The sequence below is a fragment of the Capricornis sumatraensis genome, chromosome 9 (assembly GCF_032405125.1).
Source record: "Capricornis sumatraensis isolate serow.1 chromosome 9, serow.2, whole genome shotgun sequence".
Taxonomy (NCBI): Eukaryota; Metazoa; Chordata; class Mammalia; order Artiodactyla; family Bovidae; genus Capricornis; species Capricornis sumatraensis.
This window is the reverse complement of record NC_091077.1, coordinates 44,510,683-44,534,053: the sequence shown is the minus strand read 5'-3', so window position 1 is coordinate 44,534,053 and position 23,371 is coordinate 44,510,683. Positions and strand designations below refer to the sequence as shown.

At 48.1% G+C, this 23,371-nt stretch overlaps 1 protein-coding gene across 1 annotated transcript in view; it reads left to right on the top strand.

Moving 5' to 3' along the window:
* FSTL4 (follistatin like 4) overlaps positions 1-23,371 on the top strand; it is a 415,914-nt gene that overhangs the window by 336,583 nt on the left and 55,960 nt on the right. The gene's annotated exons all lie outside the window — the stretch shown is intronic.

The following is a 23,371-nucleotide window of genomic DNA, read 5'->3' as shown; positions in this document are numbered from 1 at the left end:
CAGGTGGGGAGTATGAAACTGGGGTCTCCAGGGGTGAAGACAGGCTCCTGGGGTACCTGTGCAGTGTGTTTATAGGTGTGATGTCTGTAGAACCCAGATGATCATTTTATTCCAAAGAATTCTGAGGCCTTTGAACTTGAACCTGAGCCTCTTTGTACAAAGCACCGAAGAGAAATTGGGTCTGGGCCCATCCCAGCTTCCTGAAATAGGCTGCATCCCAGGTGAGACCCAAACACATCCCCACACACCATGTGCAAGAGCCATTTGTCACACGTTGATCTCTGCCCAGGCTGTGCATGTGCCCTCTCCCCCCCAGGGCTCTGGGACCCCTGCAGCAGCCCAGCCTGTGTGAGATGGTTCAGTTATAACCATAAAGTCATTCAGCACCACAACCAGGAGCGGAACACGTGAGATCAAGATAATCAGTCCCCTTGCCAGGGGCAGTGGTGTCACTGCCGCACCCTGGGGCATCCCCTGCCCCTCAAACAGTCTGGCTGAGGGGCTGTAGGGGCAGTGTTGGGGCGGGGGGGGCGGGCGGGAGTGAGGAGTACCGTGTTTAACTCTATGGTTCCCTTTCTCTGAATTGTTAATTGCTTGAGGTTGAGACCCAGATTCTCTTCTTGCGATTATCAAAATCCCTCTCCCTCCAGCCCCATCGAAATGGGATGCTAAGAAGTACCCAGCAGTGTTCAGAACTACAGAGTGTTGGTCCTGCCTCTGTGACTCTGGGCATCGCTTTCCCATCCTCCATGTGGGGACCCAAGACCCAGATGGCCTGCCCTGCAGGGATGCTGGGCAGCCTGCCTGTTGGGCGGGCATGTCGGGTACCTCCTGCCAGCCTGTGAGTCCCCATTTGGGGAATGACTCCCCTGCATTTAGTCTGGAGGTCTCTTCTCCAAAATTCAGCCCGCCAAGTGCTGTATTTGTCAAGTTGCAGAGGCTGGTTTATTTTCACCACTACTCTTATGATCGTTGGAATTTCTCTGATTTCAAGGGTTTCTGCCCCAAGTACCCTCTCTGGGTCCAAACAGGACACTTGTGGAAAGTGTGTGCAATTTGGCTCAGACTAAAGCAGGAATGGTGGGGGGTGTGGCTAAAAATAGGTACTCATGGGCCTTAAACACCAGGCAGAGTAGTTGGGCTCTCTCCCAAGACAGCAGGCAAGGAGGAGCCCTGGAGGGGAGCTGCCCATTGGTGGAGAAGTTCCCAGAGAAGAAGCTGCTGTGTGGGCCAATAATGAGGTTCTGACCAGAGCTGCCTCGGATGAGTTGAGGAGAAAGGGGTGAACTTGGAGGGGTGCTAGAGCGGTTTGGCCGTAATTGTAAAGATGGGGAGAGGTGGATGATATTTTGGCTCATTCATCCCTAAAATGGACCGCTCACTCAGCCAGCCCACAGCCTCCACGTGTGCCTCACAGGACAAGTACTACATTGTCGGATGCCGCCAGAAGCAATTTGCCGTGGGTCAAGATGTGGAGATTTCCAAACTGACAGATGGCAGAGGAGTCTTCAGAGAGGAAACAGAGGCATTTTTCTTACCAAGATCTGTCCTTGGACAAAGCATACATTATAGGGTTCTCTCTGAAAGATAAGTTAAAGAAACTACCTGAGACAAAAGAGAGAGATAAATACCCCAAACAAGAAGAAGAGATTTCTCACATCCCAATACTGTGGTGCCATGCATCATGCCTGACACAGGGAAGGTTTCGGCAAAGGGAAATGAGTTGGTTTCTATGTCACAACTCTGATGACTATAACGCCCACTCTTCTGAGGTCCCCCCTCCCCAGTCACTTTCCTGCATGGAGACCCTCCACCCCAGGAGTAGCAGGGAGTCCAGCAGGCCCAGTGTCAGCAGCAAAGCATGATGCCTGAGCCCCAGGGTAAGGTTCGGCCTCAGCAAGCTGGGATGAGGAATGAAGGGCCTTCTTTAACCCACACAGTGTAACCACCAGGACGTGGGTTAGTCTACACAGGGCTGCGTGCACGCCGGCCCTGCTTAGGAGAGGGTAGTGAGAAGCAGGACTTTCACTTCGAGGGCTAAGGTTCTGTATTTCTTGGAGGGCTGTACAAGTCACATTATTACTGTTCAGTTCAATTCAGTTCAGTCGCTCAGTTGTGTCCACCTCTTTGCGACCCCATGAACTGCAGCACACCAGGCCTCCCGGTCCATCACCAACTCCCGGAGTCCACCCAAACCCATGTCCATTGAGTCAATGATGCCATCCAGCCATCTCATCCTCTGTCATCCCCTTCTCCTCCTGCCCTCAATCTTTCCCAGCATCAGAGTCTTTTCAAATGAGTCCGCTTTTTGCATCAGGTGGCCAAAGATATTACTGTTAGTTGTAGTTATTAACATAAACCACAGTTCTTCACGGTGCCACTATTGACCTTTGGGGCTAGATTATTCTTTGTCGTGGGGACTCATGAGTGCCTTGTAGGGTATTTAGCAGCATCCCTGACCTATCCCCTAGATGCTAGTAGGAAAATACTCCCTTCCCAAGGAGGACACCTAAAACCATCTCCAGAAATCTCCAGCTGTCTCCTGGGGGTCAAAATCACCCCGCGTTGTGAAGCACAAATACGTACCACACGGACCTTTCCCCTCGTCTCTCACCATTGGGTATGCTTCCCCATGCCTCCACCTGCACCCAGCCTCTGCCCACCCTGTATGAAGCACAGAGCCTCTGCGCTGTCAGGGGCCAGGCCTCCACTTATTCTCTAGCGACTTCCTGCTTTCACCCACTCAGAGACTTTTCTGCTAGAATTGTCCCTTCTCTCTTTTGTATCATGAATATCTCCCTCTCCATTTGCTCATCCCCACAGGTTTGTTTTTTAAGCTGTTGTGTTTGCAAGCCAGGGTTTCCACCCACCACTCCATTTCTCTGCTCCCCTTCATGACAAAACTCTTCTAATGAGCTCTTCCTCTCCATATCCTATCCTCTCAGTCTATTCCAAAGATGACTTCACTCTCCAGGGCCCTAATGAAACACTAGAGGTTCCAAACATTGAGTTCCTGAGTGTCTTCCACGTTGCCAAGCCCATTATCTCAGGCCCAGCCTGACCGGAGCACTGGACACAGGTGACCTCCTCTCTTCCTCACACTCCTGCCCAGGCTCATTGTGACTTCTCCACATCCTCCCACCTCTAAACTTCGGTGTGGACCAGGACTCGGTTCTCAGACGTCTCCCCTCACTTCATACACTCCCTGGTGATCTCACTGGGTCCTGTAATTTTAAATGTCACAGAGCATTGATGAATTCTGAATTGGTTTCCCTGGCATGGACCATTTTTCTTACCGAGGGATTTTTCTTACCAAGATCTTTCCTTGGACATACAGGGAGGTACCTCTGTTTCAGATACCTACCTCTCAGTCCACCTACTATGGGAAAAACAGAACCGGAATTTTACCAAAAATGTCTGCCCTTTCTTCCTCAGCCTTTCAGTAAATGGATCCAACCCCCATCCAGTTTATCTGGCCAAAATATATAATATTCATGCTTGATTATTTCCTTTCTCTCCATCCCCTCATTCAGTCAATCAACACATCCATTGACCCTGCCTCCAACAGTTGTCCCAAATCAGCCTGGCTTCTAACAGCTCTCCTTACTTCCTCTGCTGCCTGCTCTGTCCACCCTTCCTGGAACCCCCAGCAGGCCACCCCAGCACTGTGCACCCCTTTCAGACAGAGCTTCGGTCAGCCCACCTCCTCCCATAGCCACATGCCCGGCCAGGCCAGTCGTGGTGGTTCTCTCTGGTGGTTGCTTTGGGTAAGCATGTGATGCAAATCTGGCCAAGGAAAACTGATGGGGAGTCAAGGCGGAAACCTGAGGAAAAGTCAAGGCAGAAACTGAGGGGAAGTCAAGGTGGAAACTGAGAGGAAGTCAAGGTGGAAACCTGAGGGGAAGTCAAGGTGGAAACCTGAGGGGAAGTCAAGGTGGAAACTGAGGGGAAGTCAAGCTGGAAACCTGAGGGGAAGTCAAGGCGGAAACCTGAGGGGAAGTCAAGGCGGAAACTGAGGGGAAGTCAAGCTGGAAACCTGAGGGAAAGTCAAGGCGGAAACCTGAGGGGAAGTCAAGGTGGAAACCTGAGGGGAAGTCAAGGTGGAAAGTGAGGGGAAGTCAAGGCGGAAACTGAGGGAAAATCAAGGTGGAAACTGAGGGGAAGTCAAGCTGGAAACCTTAGGGGAAGTCAAGGCGGAAACCTGAGGGGAAGTCAAGGTGGAAACTGAGGGGAAGTCAAGGTGGAAACCTGAGGGGAAGTCAAGGTGGGACCTGAGGGGAAGTCAAGGCGGAAACCTGAGGGGAAGTCAAGGTGAAAACTGAGGGGAAGTCAAGGTGGAAACCTGAGGGGAAGTCAAGGCGGAAACCTGAGGGGAAGTCAAGGCAGAAACTGAGGGGAAGTCAAGGTGGAAACTGAGAGGAAGTCAAGGCGGAAACCTGAGGGGAAGTCAAGGTGGAAACTGAGGGGAAGTCAAGGCGGAAACCTGAGGGGAAGTCAAGGTGGAAACTGAGGGGAAGTCAAGCTGGAAACCTGAGGGAAAGTCAAGGCGGAAACCTGAGGGGAAGTCAAGGTGGAAACTGAGGGGAAGTCAAGCTGGAAACCTGAGGGAAAGTCAAGGCGGAAACCTGAGGAGAAGTCAAGGTGAAAACTGAGGGGAAGTCAAGCTGGAAACCTGAGGGGAAGTCAAGGCGGAAACCTGAGGGGAAGTCAAGGCGGAAACTGAGGGGAAGTCAAGGTGGAAACTGAGAGGAAGTCAAGTTGGAAACCTGAGGGGAACTCAAGGTAGAAACCTGAGGGGAGGTCAAGGCGGAAACCTGAGAGGAGGTCAAGGTGGAAACTGAGGGGGAAATTAAGGCATGAGGGCTTTGGGAGAGGCTTCCTTGTTCCCACAGCCCAAGCACAAGAGAGTCCCTCCTCATGCTCCAATGCAGCACCTAAAGCTGTGCCACACAGCCACAGGCTGAGGGCTGCAGGCAGGTAGGGTAGGGCCTGAATGCTCCATGCCATCTTGAGACCACGGGATGAACCTACCCAGGAAACTCCCCCAAGGGCCCTCTCATTGTGTCAATAGTAGCTTTTCCTTACTAGGCAGCCCCATTCCCAATTGGGGTTTCTTGTTAATGCTGTGAAAAATGTCTCAACCAATGTACAGATGGTCTTTAAAAGTATAAATCAGATCATTTTACTCTCTGGCTTAAAATCCCCCACTGGCTTCTCATGGAATAAAACATCAGCTTCTCACCATCATCATGGGGCCCTGCCAGCCCAGCTCCTGATATCTCCAGTCTCACCTCTGACCACTGCCCCCAGAGGCCCCCTCCCTAATTCCATGCTGCTCATTCCTGGCTTATGCCCACAGCATCGCCAACTGGTGAGGGAAAGGTCCTTCAAATTCAACCCTGACCCGTCTCTGCCAAGACCCAAGCCAGGCTGTCAGGGCCAACACCTCACACTGACCTCCTCTCCTTCCAACCGTTGGACTCAGCTGAGCTCTCTGCCATGTTAATAAATACTCAGTGACCGAAGTTACAGAAGCAGAGGGAGGACACAGAGGAAGAACATAGTTTGGACATGGCTCACCCTTCTCTGGTGGGTCAGGGTCCTTAAGACCGAAGTTGGCAGGAACTCCATGGGCCCTGGGGGCAGCAGGCCCACCACTAGGCTCCGGAACCCCTCCTCAGGAGTTCATCCAAGCTGTGGTGGGTTCCAGAAGGTGGGATTGAGACAAAAAACAAATACACTTATAGAAGCTGTTTCCAAAACGGCCTGCTGATGCCTGTTTACGAAATGCAGCCATGACTTAGCATCCTCAGGAGACTGGATAATTAAACAGAAAAGAAGCTGTATTTACTCATGCGAGACCTGATGGCTTCTCCCCTTTGCACACGTGAAGCCCAGTCCCCACTCAGAGAGGGCATGGCCTGGGCTGCAGGGTGGAGGTAAAGAGGGAGACACATCAGGGACAGCTCCCTGTCTGGCTTTTGCTGCTTGGACACATTCCAGCCCCTGTACAGTAGAGGACTGTGTCTGTCCCTCTTCCTCAGCTGAGGCTGTGGCACAAAAGTGCCGCAGTTTAGAAATCCTCTTCTCATCTTATTCACTAAAGAGGACAGGAACATGCTTGTAATCTACATTTCAGATCACATGCCTTGAGAAGGCTTAGCGACTATCAGTCAAGACAGAGGTGCCACCTCATATCTGTGTGTGGGTCCCTGGACCTCTACTCCAAGCTCACCTCATCGCAGGGAATGGCACTGTAGTATGCAAGAGGATGAAGCCAGGGGCACAGGAGGAAGTCATCCTGAACACCTTTCCCTTGCCCCTTTCGCAGTTTCTAAGCCCCAGACCTTCCTCTTCTCCCCATCTCCATAATCCTCACCTGTCTCCCCTGAACCCCTGCCTCAGCCTCTTGGATGGTCTTGCCACATCCTCTCTTCTCTCCCAGTGGTCCATTATTCCCACAATAGCCACAGTGATCCTTTTAGCTTGCAAATGAGATCACAGCCCTTCTTGGCCCAAAATCCTTCCCATCACTTTCCATTGCTTTAAATTAGAACTATTACATCTTCCCTTTAAGGAACCATGGCTCTGCCTGTTTCACCTGGCCACCTTCCGCCTCTCTGCATCTGTACCATGCACACCTGCCCTGTCCCCTGCACTTTGGCCACACTCGCCTTCTTCAGTTCTCAGAGCATGCTAAGCCCCATCCAACTTCAGGGCCTTTGCACGAGCTTTCTCTGACTAGAACGTCCTCCCCCTCATTCTTGGCCTGGTTTCTTCTCATTTTATAGATCTCTACTTAAATATCTCCTACTCAGAAGTCTTCCACCACTACTCACCACTTGCATCTTTTTCTTTATCTATATGTACATTTTGGGGGGCTTCCCAGGTAGCTCAGCTGGTAAAGAATCCACCTGCAATGCAGGAGACCCGGGTTTAATTCCTGGATTGGGAGGTTCCCTTGGAGAAGGGGTAGGCTACCAACTCCAGTATCCTTGGGCTTCCTTGGTGGCTCAGATGGTAAAAAATCTGCCTGCAAGGCGGGAAAGCTGGGTTCAATCCCTGGGTTGGGAAGATGCCCTGGAGGAGCGCATGGCAACCCACTCCACTATTCTTGCCTGAAGAATCCCCATGGACAGAGGAGCCTGGTGGGCTATAGTACATGGGGGTGCAAAGAGTTGGATGTGACTGAGTGACTAAGCACAAAACACCACATACAATTTTTAAATTGAAGTATAATTGATTTATCATGTTGTATTTATTTCTGCTGTACAACAAAGTGATTCCATTTTACATATGTGTCATACAATATTTGTCTTCGTTTTTCTGACTTTCTTCACTTAATAGGATCCTCTCTGGTTTCATCCATGTTGTTGCAAATGGCATTGTTTTGTTTTTACAGCTGAGTAGTATTCCGTTGTATATATGTACCACATCTTCGTTATCCATTCATCAGTCAGGAGACAGGTTGTTTCCATGTCTTGTCTGTTGTGAATAAATGCTGTTGTGAACATAGTGCTGCATGTGTCTTTTTGAATTATAGTTATTATCCAGCCCAGAGTGGGGTTTCTGGATCACATGGTAATTCTATTTTTCATTTTCTGAGGAACTGCCATACTGTTTTCCACAGTGAATGCACCAACTTACATTCCCACAGTGTAGAAGGGTTCCCTTTTTCTCCACCCTCTCTCCAGCATCTGTTATTTGTAGACTTTGATGATGGTCATTCTGACCAGTGTGAGGTGGTGATACCTCACTTTAGTTTTGATTTGCATTTCTCTAATAGTGAAGCTGAGCATCTTATCATTGCCCATTGGCCATCTGCATGTCTTCCCTGGAGAAGTGTCTGCTAAGGTCTTCTGTCCACTTTTCAATTGGCTTATTTGATTTTTGTTGTTGAGTTATATGAGCTGTTTATATATTTTGGAATATACTAACCCTTGTCACTCACATCATTTGCAAATATTTTCTTCCATTGTGTGCATTGTCTTTTCATTTTGTTCATGGACCCCCTTGCTGTTCAAAAGCTTGTAAGTTTGATGAGGTCCCATTTGTTTATTTTACTTTTATTTCTCTTGCCTTGGGAGACTGACCTAAGAACACATTGGTATAGTTTATGTCAGAGAACGTTTTGCCTATGTTCTCTTCTAGGAGTTCTATGGTGTCATATCTAATGTTTAAATCTTTAACCCATTTTATTTTTGTGTATAATGAGAGGGTGTGTTCTAGCTTCATTGATTTACATTCAGTTGTCCAACTTTCCCAGCCCCACTTGCTGAAGAGACTTTTTTTCCTGTTGTATATTCTTGCCTCCTTTGTCAAAGATTAATTAACCATAGAGTACGAGTTTATTTCTGGGTTTCTCTCTGTTCTGTTCCACTGATCCATATGCTTGCTTCTGTGCCCGTAACACACGATTTTGATTACTGTAGATCTGTAGTGTTGTCTGAAGTCTAGGAGGACTATGCCTCCTGCTTTGTTCTTTTTCTTCAGGATTGCTTTGGCAACTCTGGGTCTTTTATGATTCCAAATGAATGTTAGGAAAATTTGTTCTAGTTCTGTGAAAAATGTCATGGGTAGTTTGATAGGGGTAGCATTAAATCTGTGGGTCGATTTGGGTACTATGGCCTTTTAAATAACATCCTTCCAATCCAAGAGCATGGGTTGTCTCTCCACTTCTTTGAATCATCCTCCATTTCCTGCATTAATATTTTGTAATTCTCAGCATAGTCTTTTACCTCCTTAGATTTATTCCTAAATATTTATTGTGGGGGTTACAATTTTAGAAGGTATTGTTTTTTACAATTCTCTTTCTGATGTTTAATTGTTGGTGTAAAGAAAGGCAACTGACTTCCATATGTTTCTTGTATCCTTATATCCTGCTGAATCTTTTATCAGATCTAGTCATTTCTGTGTGGAGTCTAGGATTTTCTATACATAGTATCAGATCATCTGTATAAAATAAGAATTTTACCTTTTCCCTTTCAACTTGGATACATTTTACTTCTTTTTCCTGTCTTCCCATACTGTGTTGAATAGAAGAGGTGAGAGTGGGCATCCTTGTCTTGTTCTGAATTTTAGCGGAAACATTTTCAGCTTCTCACTATTGGGTATTATATTGACTATGGATTTATCATAAATAGTTTTATTATATTGAGATATGTTCCCTCTGTAGCCATTTTGTAAGAATTTTTATCATTAACTGAATGTTGAATTTTGTCAAATGTTTTTTCTGCATCTGTTGAGATGATCATGTGGTTTTTTTCTTTTTCTATGTGGTGTATCACATTGATTGATTTGTGTATGTTAAACCATCCTTGTGAACCTGGGATGAATCCCATTTGATCATGGTGTATGATCTTTTTATGTCTTGTTGAATTTGGTTGGCTAATATTTTATTGAGAATTTTTGCATCTATATTCAATGAAGATGAAATGAAAGTGAAAGCTGCTCAGTCGTGTCCAACTCTTTGCAACCCATGGACTATACAGTCCATGGAATTCTCCAGGCCAGAATACTGGAGTGGGTAGCCATTCCCTTCTCCAGGGGATCTTCCCAGCCCAGGGATCAAACCCAGGTCTCCCGCATTGCAGACAGATTCTTTACCAGCTGAGCCACCAGGGAAGTCCTGGTGGTGTCTTTTTTGGTGGTGTCTTCAGCTGGTTTTGGTATCAGGGTGGTAGTGGCTTCATAGAATGTCTTTGGGAGTGTTCCTTCCCTTCAGTTTTTTGTAAGAGCTTGAAAAGGATCACTATAAGTTCTTCTTTGTATGTTTGGTAGAATTTGCCAGTGAAGCTATCAGGTCCTGGACTTTTATCTATAGGGAGCTTTTTAATTGCAGATTCTGTTTCACTTCCAGTGATTGGTCTGTTCAAATTACATTTCTTCTTATTCAGTTTTGGTGGGCTGTATGTTTCTAGAACCTTGTCCATTTCTTCTAGGTTGTCAAATTTGCTGGCATAGAATTGTTCATAGTATTCCCTAATTATTTTTTTCCTAATTATTTTTTGTATTTCTATAATATCAGTTGTTATGCCTCCTTTTTCATTTCTTATTTTGTTTATTTGGATCCCTTTCTTTTCTTCTTGGTGAACCTGGCCAGAGATTTGTCCATCTTATTTATCCTTTTTAAAAAGCTTTAAAAGCTCTTGGTTTTTATTAATTTTAATCCCTACTCTATTTCCTGTCTGATCTTTATTATCTCCTTCCTTCTGCTGGCTTTAGGTTTTCTTTGTTCTTCTTTTTCTAATTCGTTTAGACAGTGGGTTAGGTTGTTTATTTCAGATTTTTCTTTTTTTCTTTTCTTTTATTTTATTTTCATTTTTACTTTATTTTACTTTACAGTACTGTATTGGTTTTGCCATACATTGACATAAATCCACCACGGGTGTATCCAAGCTCCCAATCCTGAATCCCCCTCCCACTGCCCACCCCATATCATCTCCTTGTTTCTTAAAGAAGGCCTGTATCATCATTAACTTCCCTCTAAAAGCCGCTTTTGCTGAATCCCATAGATAACGTATGGTTGTGTTTTCATTGTCATTTGCTTCAGGTATTGTTTCATTTCTTCTTTGGTTTCATCTTTGACACACTGGTTTTTCAGTAGCATGTTGTTTAATCTCCATGTAATTGCTTTTTCTTTCCTTTTCTGTGGGTGATTTCTAGTTTTATGTCATTGTAGTTAAGAAAGATGCTTGAGATAACACTCTTAAATTTGTTGAGGTTTGTTTTGTGCCCTAGCATATGGGCAATCCTAGAGAATGTTCTATGTGCACTTGAAAGGAATTTGTATTCTGGGTTTTTCTTTTTTTATGTAATGTTCTGAAAACATCAATTATGTCTAACTGTTCTATTATATTAACATCATTTAGGATCTCTGTTGCTTTATTGATTTTCTGTCTAGAAGATCTGTCTATTGATGTGGGTGGAGTGTTAAAGTCTGTTATTGTATTCTCATCAGTTTATCTCTTTATGTCTGTTAATATTTGTTTTATGTATTTGGGTGCTCCTATATAGGTGCATAGGCTTCCCAGGGGGTGCAGTGGTAAAGAATCTGCCTACTAGTGCAGGAGCTGCAGAAGATGTGGGTTCAATCCCTGGGTCAGAAAGATCCCCTGGAGAAGGAAATGGCAACCCATTCCAGTATTCTTGCCTGGACAAGAATGGACAAAGGAGTCTGCTGGGATACAGTCCATGGGATCACAAAGAGTCAGATATGACCGAGCAATTCACACACACACACACACACACACACACACACACACACTCCTCCCCTACATATCATGATTTTGATGGCTTCTTTTACATCTTTATGTTCATCCTTTTGCTGTTCATTGTGGTTATCTTCACTTTCACAGAAATTTTTTTTAATATGTGTACTGGTTTATTTAAGTGATTTTCTTTATAATTGTGATTTTCTCCTTTCTATAGATTCTTACATCTTTTCTATTTAGAGAAGACCTTTCAATATTTTCTTTTAGATAGATTTTTTGTTGCTGTATTCTTTGATTTTGCTTGTCTGAGAAATTCTTTATCTCTCCTTCTCTTCTAAATGGGTAAAGTATCCTAGATTGCAGATTTTTCCCTTTCAGCACTTTGACTATATCTTGCCACTCCCTTCTGACCTGCAACATTTCCATAGGGAAATCAGCTGACATCATTCTAGGGGCTCTCTTGTGATTAACTCTTTGTTTTTCTCTTGCTGCCTTTAGAATCCTCTCTTTATCTTTAACTTTTGCCATTTTTACTATAATATGTCTCAGTGTGGGTCTGCTTGGGTTTATCTTTTTGGGGACCCTCTGAACTTCCTATACCTTCATATCTGTTTCCTTCTTTAGGTTTGGAAAGTTTTCAGCCATAATTTCTTCAAAAACATTTTCAATCACCTTTCCTCTTTCTTCCCCTTTTGGGATCCCTATCATGCATAGATTGTCATGCTTTATATTATCTCATAGGCCTCTTGTATTGCTTTCTTTTTTTGTTTGTTTGGCTTTCTGTCTGCTGTCCTGATTAGGTGGTTTCTGTTATTTTGTCTTCCAGGTCATTTATTTGTTTTTCTGCGTTATTCATTTTGCTCTTCATTGCCTTTAGCTCAGCTTTTGTTTCTGCCAATGAATTTTCTAATTTTTCTTGGTTCTTCTTTATAGTTTCCAGTTCCTTTTTATAATACTCTGCAGTTCTTTTGATAGCCTTTCTTAATTCCTTTAATAGTTTCGTTATCTCCTTTTTGAAATTGGTGTCTGTTAGACTGATGAGATCTGTTTCATTGTTCTTTAGGGGAATGCTCTTAGTCTTTTAACTGAGAGTTCTTCTGTGTCTTCATTTTACTTGTATTTCTCTTACTCTGTGGGTTTAGGAGAAACAGTTATCTACTTGGTCTTAGAGGGCTATTTATATGTGTAGCTTGTATGGGTTTAATATATGTGGTGTGAGGCCTGTTTTTAGTATTGATGCGTGTAGCTTCTTTCCTCAATGTGTGCTGGTCATTATCCACTTGACAGGGGATGTGCAAATGCAGCAGCTGGTTCCTAGTCCTGGGGTTCACAGGGGCAGTGGCAGCTCAGGCATGCCCCCAGAGTCATGCTGGGAGCAGAGGTATCTCCTGCACTCCTGGAGTCTGCAAGGACAGAGGCAGAAGCTCACAACCACTCATGGTCGGCAGGCAACAGCTGTGGCTCACCACCACCTCTGGGGACTGTGCAGGCAGTGTCCTGCCATCTGTGAGCATGTGCAAAGGGAAAAGGCTACAGTCCAGGGCCTTCCCCTCCCCTAATGCATCCCCAAAACAATGGCAACTGGCCACTAAGGCAGCCTCGGTTTCCTCTTCATACACCCTCAGTTGCAGTCACACAGGATTCCAGCCTCCCTAAACTGTTTCCTCATAGCCTGTCCCAGTCCTCACTCTGCTTCATCTCCAAAGCTCTAGTTCCAGCCTCCAAGAAGACTGTCTAGGGCCATGGTTGCACATCGCAGGCTGGGGAGTGCAGGACAGCAGCACTGACCCTCTGTGTATTCCTCCCTCTGCTCTGGCTGCCACGAACTGGCTGCTGCATTTTCCTCTGAGGCTCTGAAGCTCCCCTTCTGTCCCAGCTGATCTCCCCTCCCGTGAGGGGGCTTCCCAGGGTACAGGAACATTTCCTCTTTCACAGCTCCCTCCCAGGGGCACAGGTCTCACCCCAATTCCTTTTTTTTCTTTTCTCCCACCCAGTCACATGAAGATTTTCTTGCCCTTTCAGCAGTCTGAGGTCTTCTGCCAGCTTACAGTAGAAATTCTGTGAGAATCATTCCTCATGTAGACATATTTTTGCTGTTTGTGGGAGAAGATGAGCCTCACGTCCTACTACTCCACCGTCTTGATCCTGAATGTCTCCACTTGTGTCTTGATAGGGTTCCCCTGCTTTTCTCTCTCTCAGTATCTTGTTCCTTCCACCCACAGAGCATATTATATTGTGTAATTTGTTTACACATTCTCTCCCATCCTGCCCTTAGATGCCACCTCCCTTGGGCACAAAGTTTGGACTGTAATAGTAAAAGCAGTGGAAACAGCTAAGGGGATGAGAGAATGAGATCCCTGGACAGATGTCCTGGGGATTGAAACAGAAGTTAGGTCTCCTCTTGTCAGAGAATTAGCAGAGGCTTCCTGACCCAAATGCCTCGCCCTCCCAAAGGTCCCTTCCACATCTCATTACAATTTCTTCCATGGAAGTAAATTAACTTATATTTCTTCCTCTTGGGGTAGGGGATGGTATATTAGATAATCAACACCAGATGCTATAGAAACCGTAAATCTCAGTGGCATAATGCAGTAAAGACTGACTTCTCACCTTTATCAGGTCTGATAGGGTTATGCAGCTCTCCTCCAGCAGCAACTAGGAGGCTATGTTCTTTGTTCTCACAAAACACCTGGCCATACAGTCTCCATGGAAGGAACAAGTGAGCGTGGATGATAACTGCATGTTCTCCAGAGTACCAGAACCAAAAGGATGGATAGATGTATGGATGGATAGGCGGATGAATGGGTGGAGGAGGAGAAAGAGAGATCTATTATAAGGAATTGGCTCACATGATTTTAGAGGCTGAGAAGTCCCAAGATCTGCAGTCAGTAAGCACGAGCCCGAGGAGAGCCAATGTTATAAGCTTCAGTCTGAAAACTAGCAATCTCAAGACTCAGGAAGAGATAATAAGGTCTTCCCTGGTGGCTCAGTGGTAAAGAATCTGTCTGCAATGCAGGGGGCACAGGTTCAATTCTTGGGTTGGGAATATCCCCTGGAAGAGGAAGTGGTAACCACTCCAGTATTCTTGCCTCAAAAAGCCCATGGACAGAGGAGCCTGGTGGGCTACAGTCCATGGGTTTGCAAAGAGTTGGACATGACTGAAGCAACTGAGCATGCACTCACTGAAGGGGAGAAAAGACCTGTGTCCCCTCTTGAAGACAGTCAAGAAAAGAACTCTTTCTCTTACTCAGACTTTTTGGCTTATTCAGGTCTTCAGTTGACTGGATGAGGCCCATGGACACTAAGGAAGGCAATCTGCTTTACTCAGTCCACTGATTCAGATGTTCATCTCATCCAGAAACAGTCTCATAGATACACCAGAATAATGTTTGACCAACTCTCTGTGCACCCCCTGGCCCAGTCAGGTTGATCCATAAAATTAACCATCACAATGAGTGCTTATGAAGCCAGACATGTTCATACACTTTTAGTCAGAACCTGTTGTATATCTACATCCTGGCTCCAGGAGGGGCTGGGGAATAGTCTTAATGAGTGCTCAGGGACTGGAAAATGAATTAGCATCTGGGAACACATAGCATGGCACCCTCATGCTAGTCAGATAAAAGTTGCCTGCTCATCTCCACCAACAACTTGTCCAAGAGATTCTAGATCCAGTCTGATATCTGTATGAATTTTTGCAAATTCTGAGTAGCTAGTATATGATTGCATAAGATAATACAGTCTTTTCCCTACAGTCACCAAAAAACAACTCTGGGTTAGAATACTTTCCTTCTGCAAATATCTTGAGCAGAGGTGCTCCCATCCCTTTGGGAGCAGACTCGGCAGGGAATGGGAAGTACATAGACTGGCTGGCCTGACTGAGGCTCCCCCAGGCACAGAGACCAACCAGGGAGGGACCACCTAGCCTGTTGACCAGGAGGCTCCGGGCTTTTCACCTCGGCACCAACCCTGTTCTTCCACTGATGCCTCTGCTGCCTGCCACACCCATGACACCCAGAGCATCCTGAGACAGTGGCGTCACAGCCTTTGGATGCTGAGCTCAGCTCTTGCCTTTCCTCACCTGCCCACAGCAGTCACCTTGAGGTTTAGTTTTCCCAAATTTGAAAGGGTTCATCGGCCAGAAGAGGCAAGACAACCCTAGAGCTCGGAGAATGCCCAGGTGACCTGGCTCCTGCATGGGTACCCCCTGCCTTGCAAACAAAGAGAAGGCTATGCCAGACCTGGGCTCCTTGGGAGCAAGACATGAGTTAGCCTTCCACACCCACCCCTGCAGGACCCACCACTGGGCACATGGGGAGCTCCACCAAAAGAGGCTGATCAGGCTCTGCAGGAACCAGGGCTCTGCACTGGGGTCTGTGGACAGGCTTAGGGGTGTGCTCTCCCTCCAGGTGACACTTCTCTCCCTGCTTAGCCAGGAGTCCCAGGTTAGCAGGATCTGGGCATGATCTGCTTTCTGGTATATTCCCACTGTATCCTAGTACCTAGGAAGTGCTCAATATATAATTGTTGAATGAACACTGCCCTAACTGTTTACTTGCTTAACATTACTTATTAAGCACTTTTATGTGCTAGGAACTGTGCTAGGTGCTGGGATACAAAAGAAATAAAAGAGATATGGTCTGTCTTCATGCAGCTTGTAAAGGTGTCTGTTTATATCAGAGAGCAGAACTTAATAACTAAACTGCAAAAATGCTTGAAGAAACCCCAAACAACATAAGTCAATTGAGAAAGTAAATTACCCCCCAGATCTGGAGGTAATTAACTAGTAAATTTATTACCCTCCCCCAAATGAAGCATGCCAGAGGGAATCCAACAGTGACACAAAAATGGAATCTTATTATACATAAATAAACGGGAAATTCTGAAGGAGTGCAAGTCAAGCTGGTCTAGGCCTCCTGCCCAGGCTGGACATTCCCCAGTGCTCAAAACATGCAGGTTGAGATGAAAGACCACATGTTCGCAGCCTCCCACCCGTACAGTTTCAGTAGATGTTTGAAGGGAGCCCAGAAAGGCAGGTTCTGGTGGAGGGGGCCAGGGGAGTCACAAAGCAACCCCATCACCTCCCCACAGCAGCCCTGCCCTGTAAATGCCAGGGGAGGCTATCAGGTCCAGGCAGTTAGACATTGCCTGTCCCCTACTTGGTCAAATGGCCTTAGGCAACACACACTCTACCCTGGTTTCTATCCCACTCACCATCTCATAGCATGGCCCTGGTCACAGGAATAAGACCAGATTAGTAGAGACTGTCCAGAGAAGGCAATGGCACCCCACTCCAGTATTCTTGCCTGGAAAATCCCATGGATGGAGGAGCCTGGTAGGCTACAGTCCATGGGGTCGCCAAGAGTCGGGCACGACTGAATGACTTCACTTTCGCTTTTCACTTTCATACACTGGAGAAGGAAATGGCAACCCACTCCAGTGTTCTTGCCTGGAGAATCCCAGGGATGGGGGAGCCTGGTGTGCTGCCATCTATGGGGTCACACAGAGTCGAACATGACTGAAGTGACTTAGCAGCAGCAGTAGAGACTGTCACATGGGGCCGCACCTGCTTTGGCACCTCCCAGGCCACTGGTGGGGAGGGTATTCCCCCAAGGCACGGGAGAAGCACATTTCTTGTTGGAAGTGAACAGTGTGAAAAGAGGCCACCTCTGGTAGGTCTCTGAGCACCTGGTCTGCAGTCTCTCTCCAGGCCTCCCTGGTTCCCAGCCAGCCCCCGAGCCCAAGTTTGCCCTGAGACGAGCTCAGTCCACACAGGGATGTGGGAGCCAGTAGACTGAGCTTTGGACAGAGTCTTTCCACCAAGAGCATCATTTGAAAAATGGCAAATGTCCAGGTAGGAATGTGTTCCATTAGTGCATTTCTAGCATAAGAAAACTAACGCCAACTTGACAGGAATTTGAGAAATTTAATTTCTATTGCTGTGAAGCAACAGAAGCCTGCTTGAGAGGGTGCTGATGGGTTTATGAGTGTCTCATCGAGTTCAAGTCAGTGTGAGAAATAGTGCCTTAGATTAAGGGAAAGCTGTAATAGGAACTAAAACCCAATTCTCCCGTGACTCAAATTTTATGGCCTCCTGCTTCCAGGAAGGGTGCTTGTTCGCTTGCTCGTGGTGGGCCCATTAATCCCCCGTACCGCCCCGTCTTTCCAAGCTCCAAGGAGCACTGAGGGCATATGTATGGGGAGGGAAGTGAGGGCTGTGTCTGGAAAACCAAGGGCATTGCCACTGTGGCTTGAAGGGCCTTGAGAGCCACGGACGTGTCTCCCAGGACTGCACCTGAAGCCTCCCTGCCTTGTGCCAGGCACTGTGCTAGTTACCAGAGGGTCAGACAGCCCTGGGGGGACCCCCACCACCATGCAGCCTGCTGAGTGTGATCTCGGGTGTCTCAGCCTGCGTCAGCTCGAAGCAGAGTCTCAGCTCCCGGACCAGAGATTGAAGCCAGGCTGAGGCAGTTAGAGTGTCAAATCCTAGTCACTAGACCATCAGGGACAGTGGCCAGTGAAAAGTTCTGCTTTGGAGAAAGGGATTATTAAGAGGTGGAAAGAAGTGAAACAAGTAAAGCATTTATTAGGAGGAAAAAAGTAAGTGTGGATATACACGAGTGGGCTCAGAGAAAGAATCATGGCTTTGGGGTAGTTTAAATCACTTATACCGGGCAGGTCTTCCGGTTTCCCCCGGCCAATCATCTTGCTTTGCCTGGCTCTGAGTCCACGTTTGGTCTGATTCAGCACCGCCAACCATGTGCATACACATCTCTTAGCCAGAATGGATTCCAGGGCAAGGGCTTCTGGGAAATTGACAAAACATATTATGGTCTGGAGCCCCCTCCCTTCTCTGACCTCTGAGGAACCTTTCTGTGCATGTGTAGTTTGGGAGAGCTCACTGGCTTCAATAATGAGAAACCTGTGATATCTCTTTCATCCGAGCAGGACTCAGCTCCTCCTCACTCCTGCCATCATCTTCATCATGGAGCATCTGTCCACAGGGGACAGGTTCCAGCTGCTCAGCCTGGGCCCCATCTATCTCCTGCCTCAAATGAAGCAGGAAGGTCTCTCTTGTGCTGAGCAACCCACGTTGACTTTGGTAGTCATGGCAATGCTACCTGAGCCGCCTCCTCCCACGAGGAATAAGGAGAAGCTGACTAATGTCCGAAGGCTTAGCCTATAGGGAGACAGATGTCCCAAGCTGTGAGGAACCCCCATCTCCCTTGCCCTCCTCCAATTGCCTACCACCTGGCAGCCTTCCAGGGTGGCTCTTACAGCAAGGACATCATCTCTCTGTGGGCACCTCTGCCAACAGTGCTGGGCAAGCTCCCCAGTCCAGCCCTCTCTTTCTAGAGACCCTAGACTCTTTCTACAGAGGTCTTCTCACCCCGGACCTGACTGGAGCCCCCAGCCCAGCCCTCTTTCACTGCCCACAATGTACTCTGGGCACAAGGCAGGTCTTGTTGCTCGGTGCCCCAGAAACCTATGGACACTTCCCCCAGAGTGGCCAGGAACCACAGATGGTCAGCACCATGGGCGCAGCAAAGCCACAGTCAAGAGTTGGAAGGAACCCTTGCTGGCCCTTCCACAGGCTGCTCCCTGGAGGGCTGCAGTGTGGCTTTTCCACCTCCCTCTCCAATGACTCTTGACCCCACCGGAGCAGAGTTCAGGTCCAGGCACATCTGAGTCCCCTCATCTACAGGTGTGCCCAGACAGTGGTGAGCTTCAGCCCACAGTAGTTCAGTCAGTGTGTTCACTGAACACATATGAGGACCATCTCCACAAATCCCAGGCTTCTTGGCCCTCCTCCGGTCCCCATCACAATGGGAAACTTAAGAGGGTTGTGGGGTCCCCTCAGCTGGTCCACAGCACCACCACAAAGCCCTCCACTATTACTCTGTAGTGAGCAGGCATGTAGTCGTGCATGCATGCTAAGTCACTTTAATCATGTCTGACTCTTTGCTACCCTATGGACTATAGCCAGCCAGGCTCCGCAGTCCATGGGGTTCTCCAGGCAGGAATATTGGAGTTGGTTGCCATGCCCTCCTCCAAGGGATATTCCTGACCCAAAGATCAAATCCGCCTCTCTTACATCTCCAACACTGGCAGATGGTTTCTTTCCCGCTAGTGCCACTCAGCAGGTTGGGAGTAGGTGCAGTAACTGAGATCACATTTCCTTCTGATGACTCTCATTGTCTTCACAACACAGCCCCACCCATCTTCCCATTATCATCTTTCACCATGCCTAGGCTTCCAGATGGGGCTGTGAAGGGATGGAGGAAACCAAAGAGGACCTCTCTCTGTGTCTTCAGTGGCCACAGTGTATTGATCTGCCCAGTACACCGTTTGGCATGACATTTGACCCCACCTCTAACCACCCAGCACCTAGTCCAGAGGTGGTCACATGGCCCAGCGCTGTGGGTCAGTCAGTCCTGTGACTGCAGAGCACTTCATCTCCTATGTTCTTCATGAAAGAACATAGGAGATGAGTCTGAGTAATCGGAGTTTAGTCCTGCTTTTTTGCAGGGCCCTTAGGAAAGATTTGGGCCCTTTCTCCAGGATCCCACATACAGGGACAATGTGAGCATGAGGCCACCCCTGGACTCCTTGCAGCCATGCAGAGAGTGCCATTGTCAAGGGCCCTGGATGCTTGCAGTCTCCTCCACCCCTGAGCTTTCCCAATTACAGGCATGAAGATCAACGCCTTTCTTTTCTCTTTTCCTAAGCGTGTTGAGCATTTCGGAGAATTTCTGTTACTTAAGCCTGAAAAAGTCATGACAGGTTCACCAGGACAACGTTCAATCTTCTTCACCCAACGTCTGTCTAAGTTTCCCCTTATGTGAAGACTGCAGGGTCCCAGAAACATCCCATGAGGTCATCCTAGAGACTGGTCTAAGGGTCTCAGAATAGACAAGTAGAAGGTGCCAAGTAGGCACAAGCTTAGGCCCCAAACCACAGTGAGATGGGAGCCAGCAGGTACCATTGAGTCACCTGGGAAACTATGGGGAAGGTCAGGGACTGTTCTCAATGTGTGATGAATCTGGGGGTGATGGGGAGCTGCTGGTAGCTTCTGAGCAGAGCCATGATATACCTTGTCCTCCAAGTGGTGACCAGGACACTCAGGGACATCAGGGACAAAATGGGGGTTGGAGGAGGTGGTGACCACACAGGAGGTTCTCAAGGACCCGTATGGAGAGGAAGGGAGGGCTCAGGGAACATCAGGAGGGAACCCCTGGGGGCTTGGCATCTGTTTGTGCTGCCCCTTGAAGCATCATTTGTACCATCACGGCAAGTGGGCAGAGAACAGAGGCAGATGGTGCTGGGGAAGCAGCAGTCAGGCACTGGCAGGACAAAGGAGGATGACAGGGACGTCTGCTCAGAACCGTGCACGCAGAGTCCAAAGCCTAAAAATTGGCCAGGCTCCCAGAGCCCTCCTAGACCTCAGCCCTCCATGACTCAGCTGGGGACCAGGGATGGGAAGGGACCAGCCCAAGGCTGCCTGGGGCTCTCCAGCAGCTCCGGGGGCCAGGTGTCCAGAGCCACAGCCCCACATCTGCCCGGTTCACTCGAGCCCCAACCTGGGAGGCTGCCTCATGTTTCCCTCGCTGGGAAATCACCCTGGGAGGTCACTTAGCAGGGAAGTAGGGCCTGCCATGGAACACGTGTTTAACGGTAAAACACCGGCAATGAGGAGCAGTTTGTTGGCCATAAATCTCTCTAGAATTTTTAAAGGACCTAGGGAATATTGACATGAACTAAATCTAATAAAACATTCATTTAATTAAACTTTAAATGATCCAAATATTTGCTGTTTGGTTAATATTTGTGTAGCTGACATGAGCAGAATTATGATGGTTTTGTCAGTATTCACGCATTCTAATTTTGCCTGAGTCTTTCCTGTGAAATCGCACATCTTCAGACATACAAATGCCTTGGGGCACGCTCAGGAAAAATGTGGGAAGCAGCCGTCCCAGCAGTGGATGGTGCACAGGCTTCCCACTTGGGTTCGTTTGCTTGTTTGTTTATTTTCAGCCCTGTGCTACAGGCTCCTCCAGACATTTTTCTATAACTGTTAAAACACAACTTTGTGTTTCTGAGTGTAGAGGGAGGCATACGGCTGACTGTCCTCTGCCACCTCTGGTCCCTACTGCAGGGGCCCCTGGTTGCCCTGCCCGCAGGCACCCTCAGCAGGGATCAGCGCCACTGTGCTCCTGGCCTGGGCACTCCTCAGCCCAGTGGAGTCCCGAGTCCCATGCTTCCCAACAGTTCTGCCTCCCAAGCCCCTGCTGGCACAGTCAGGCTCAGGTCTGAGAGTCTGATGCCATCCTTAAGTACAGAGGCACAGAGCATACCATGGCCCAGCCATGAACCATCGGGCCCCTCCACACCACCCAGGATCAAGGGGGCTCTGGCAGATGAATGCAGACCCTGGCTCTCTGCCGCGTCCATGTGGTCACTCTAGGTGCGGAGGGGCGCCAGCCAGGTGAGAGAGGTTTCAGCCTCCTCTTCGAGCCTCCTTGGTTCCCCGTACCTGCATACTAGCAGGCAAGTTCTCTGCCCTTCCCGCTGTGTCCCTCCCTATTCCTCTGGGGACAAGGGGGCTTTCCACACTCCTTCCAACTTCCATAGGGCCTTGAGGCTCATCTCAGGAGGGAGAACGGTCTCCTCTGTACTTGGGCACAGAGCTAAACAATATTAGTAAATCCCTCTCCCAGTCTCTGCCCCTCTGAATGTCTGAAACCTGGGTCCTACTACAGGGGGGTTAGTGCCTTCTCTGCCCTGAGCAATAAGCCTCATGACTCAGAGGTGGGAGGGCAGCAAGTTGAACATGATTTAAGAGGGAGCTTGAAATGCATCACTTCAGTGTTTATAAAATATTATGCCGTTTGCGTCTGCATCAATCACTCGGTGCTTATCTTTTCCTCATGTGGCTCCTTCACCAGGAGTCCCATTTTTCCTGTGTGTGATTGTCCCCTCTCCACTGGCCTGTTGCCTTTTCTTCCCTCTGTATTTCTGTTTCCTTCATTTTTCATTCAGCCATCCAACGAGCACTGATTAAGCACCTAGTGTATATCTTGTTCATCTTTGTGGGCCCAGGGCTGGGCCATGAGTGTTTGTAGCTGGGGGAAGGGCTTTGCTGCCCAGGACTGGACTGGTCTCTACTGCACCAGCTCTCACTGCACCTGCTCTGCAACGTGTGGCACCTGTGACGGATTTTGCTCCCCTTCTCCACCGCCCCCCTCCCCCTGACACACACATACTAGCAAGAGAGTGTGAGCCTAGGTGTGCTACCTGGTCACAGCTCAAACGTGTCCCACTAAGTCGCAGAGCTCAGGTCCCAACTCTGGGCCTTGCTCCACAACCTGTCAGGGCCCCCCAGGTCCTAGCACCCTTTGCTGGCATCCCAGAATCAACCCAGGCCCCCAGAGCCAGCACGCCTCCCTCTGCCGGCGCTGCCTCTCCAAACTGCCCAAGAAGATAGGAGGGAAGGGCAGTAGGGAGGCCATGCAGTCAGCAAAGCCAGCGACTCCCCACTCCAAACCTCATCCCATTTTGGCATTTGAGTAGCCTGAGTTTGATTTTTTTCGTTAACCCTGAGAATTCTGAAAGGCCTGTGATTCTGAAAGGGAGGTAATTTAGACCCTCCCCATTTGCCTGACAAGTAATTAGTCTTAATGCCAGTTATCAAGTGAAGTGGCAAGGATTAGTCATTTGTGCAGCCCAAATTACACTTAAAAAAAATAAAGGCTGCAGTGCATGGTCGCTGAACAGAAACCCAAATCCAAGTTCACAAGCTCCTTAGGCAGCAGCAAACCTTCAAAGGTCAGCCAGTTCTCTCCCCAGACTGCAGACAGTGCAACCTTTAATTTGCCCCCAGGTGGGCGAGAAACCTGTCGGCCCAGCCAGCGGACCTTGACTGCACTTGGCAAGGCCCAGACTCCATGGGGCCTGGTGAGCGCAGGGCGGGGCTGGTGCATCTGGCTCCCCGGTTTCAGCGGGGCAGCCCCATGGCCCCAGCAAGCCCACCTCCCTGGCTTCACTCACAGATCCACAGCCCTGAAACTTCCCCTGCGCTAACTATGGTTCCTGACCTGATGTGACTCACAGAGCCCTTGGAGTGTTTGATAAAAGTCATGGCCCCTCTCCCAGGAATT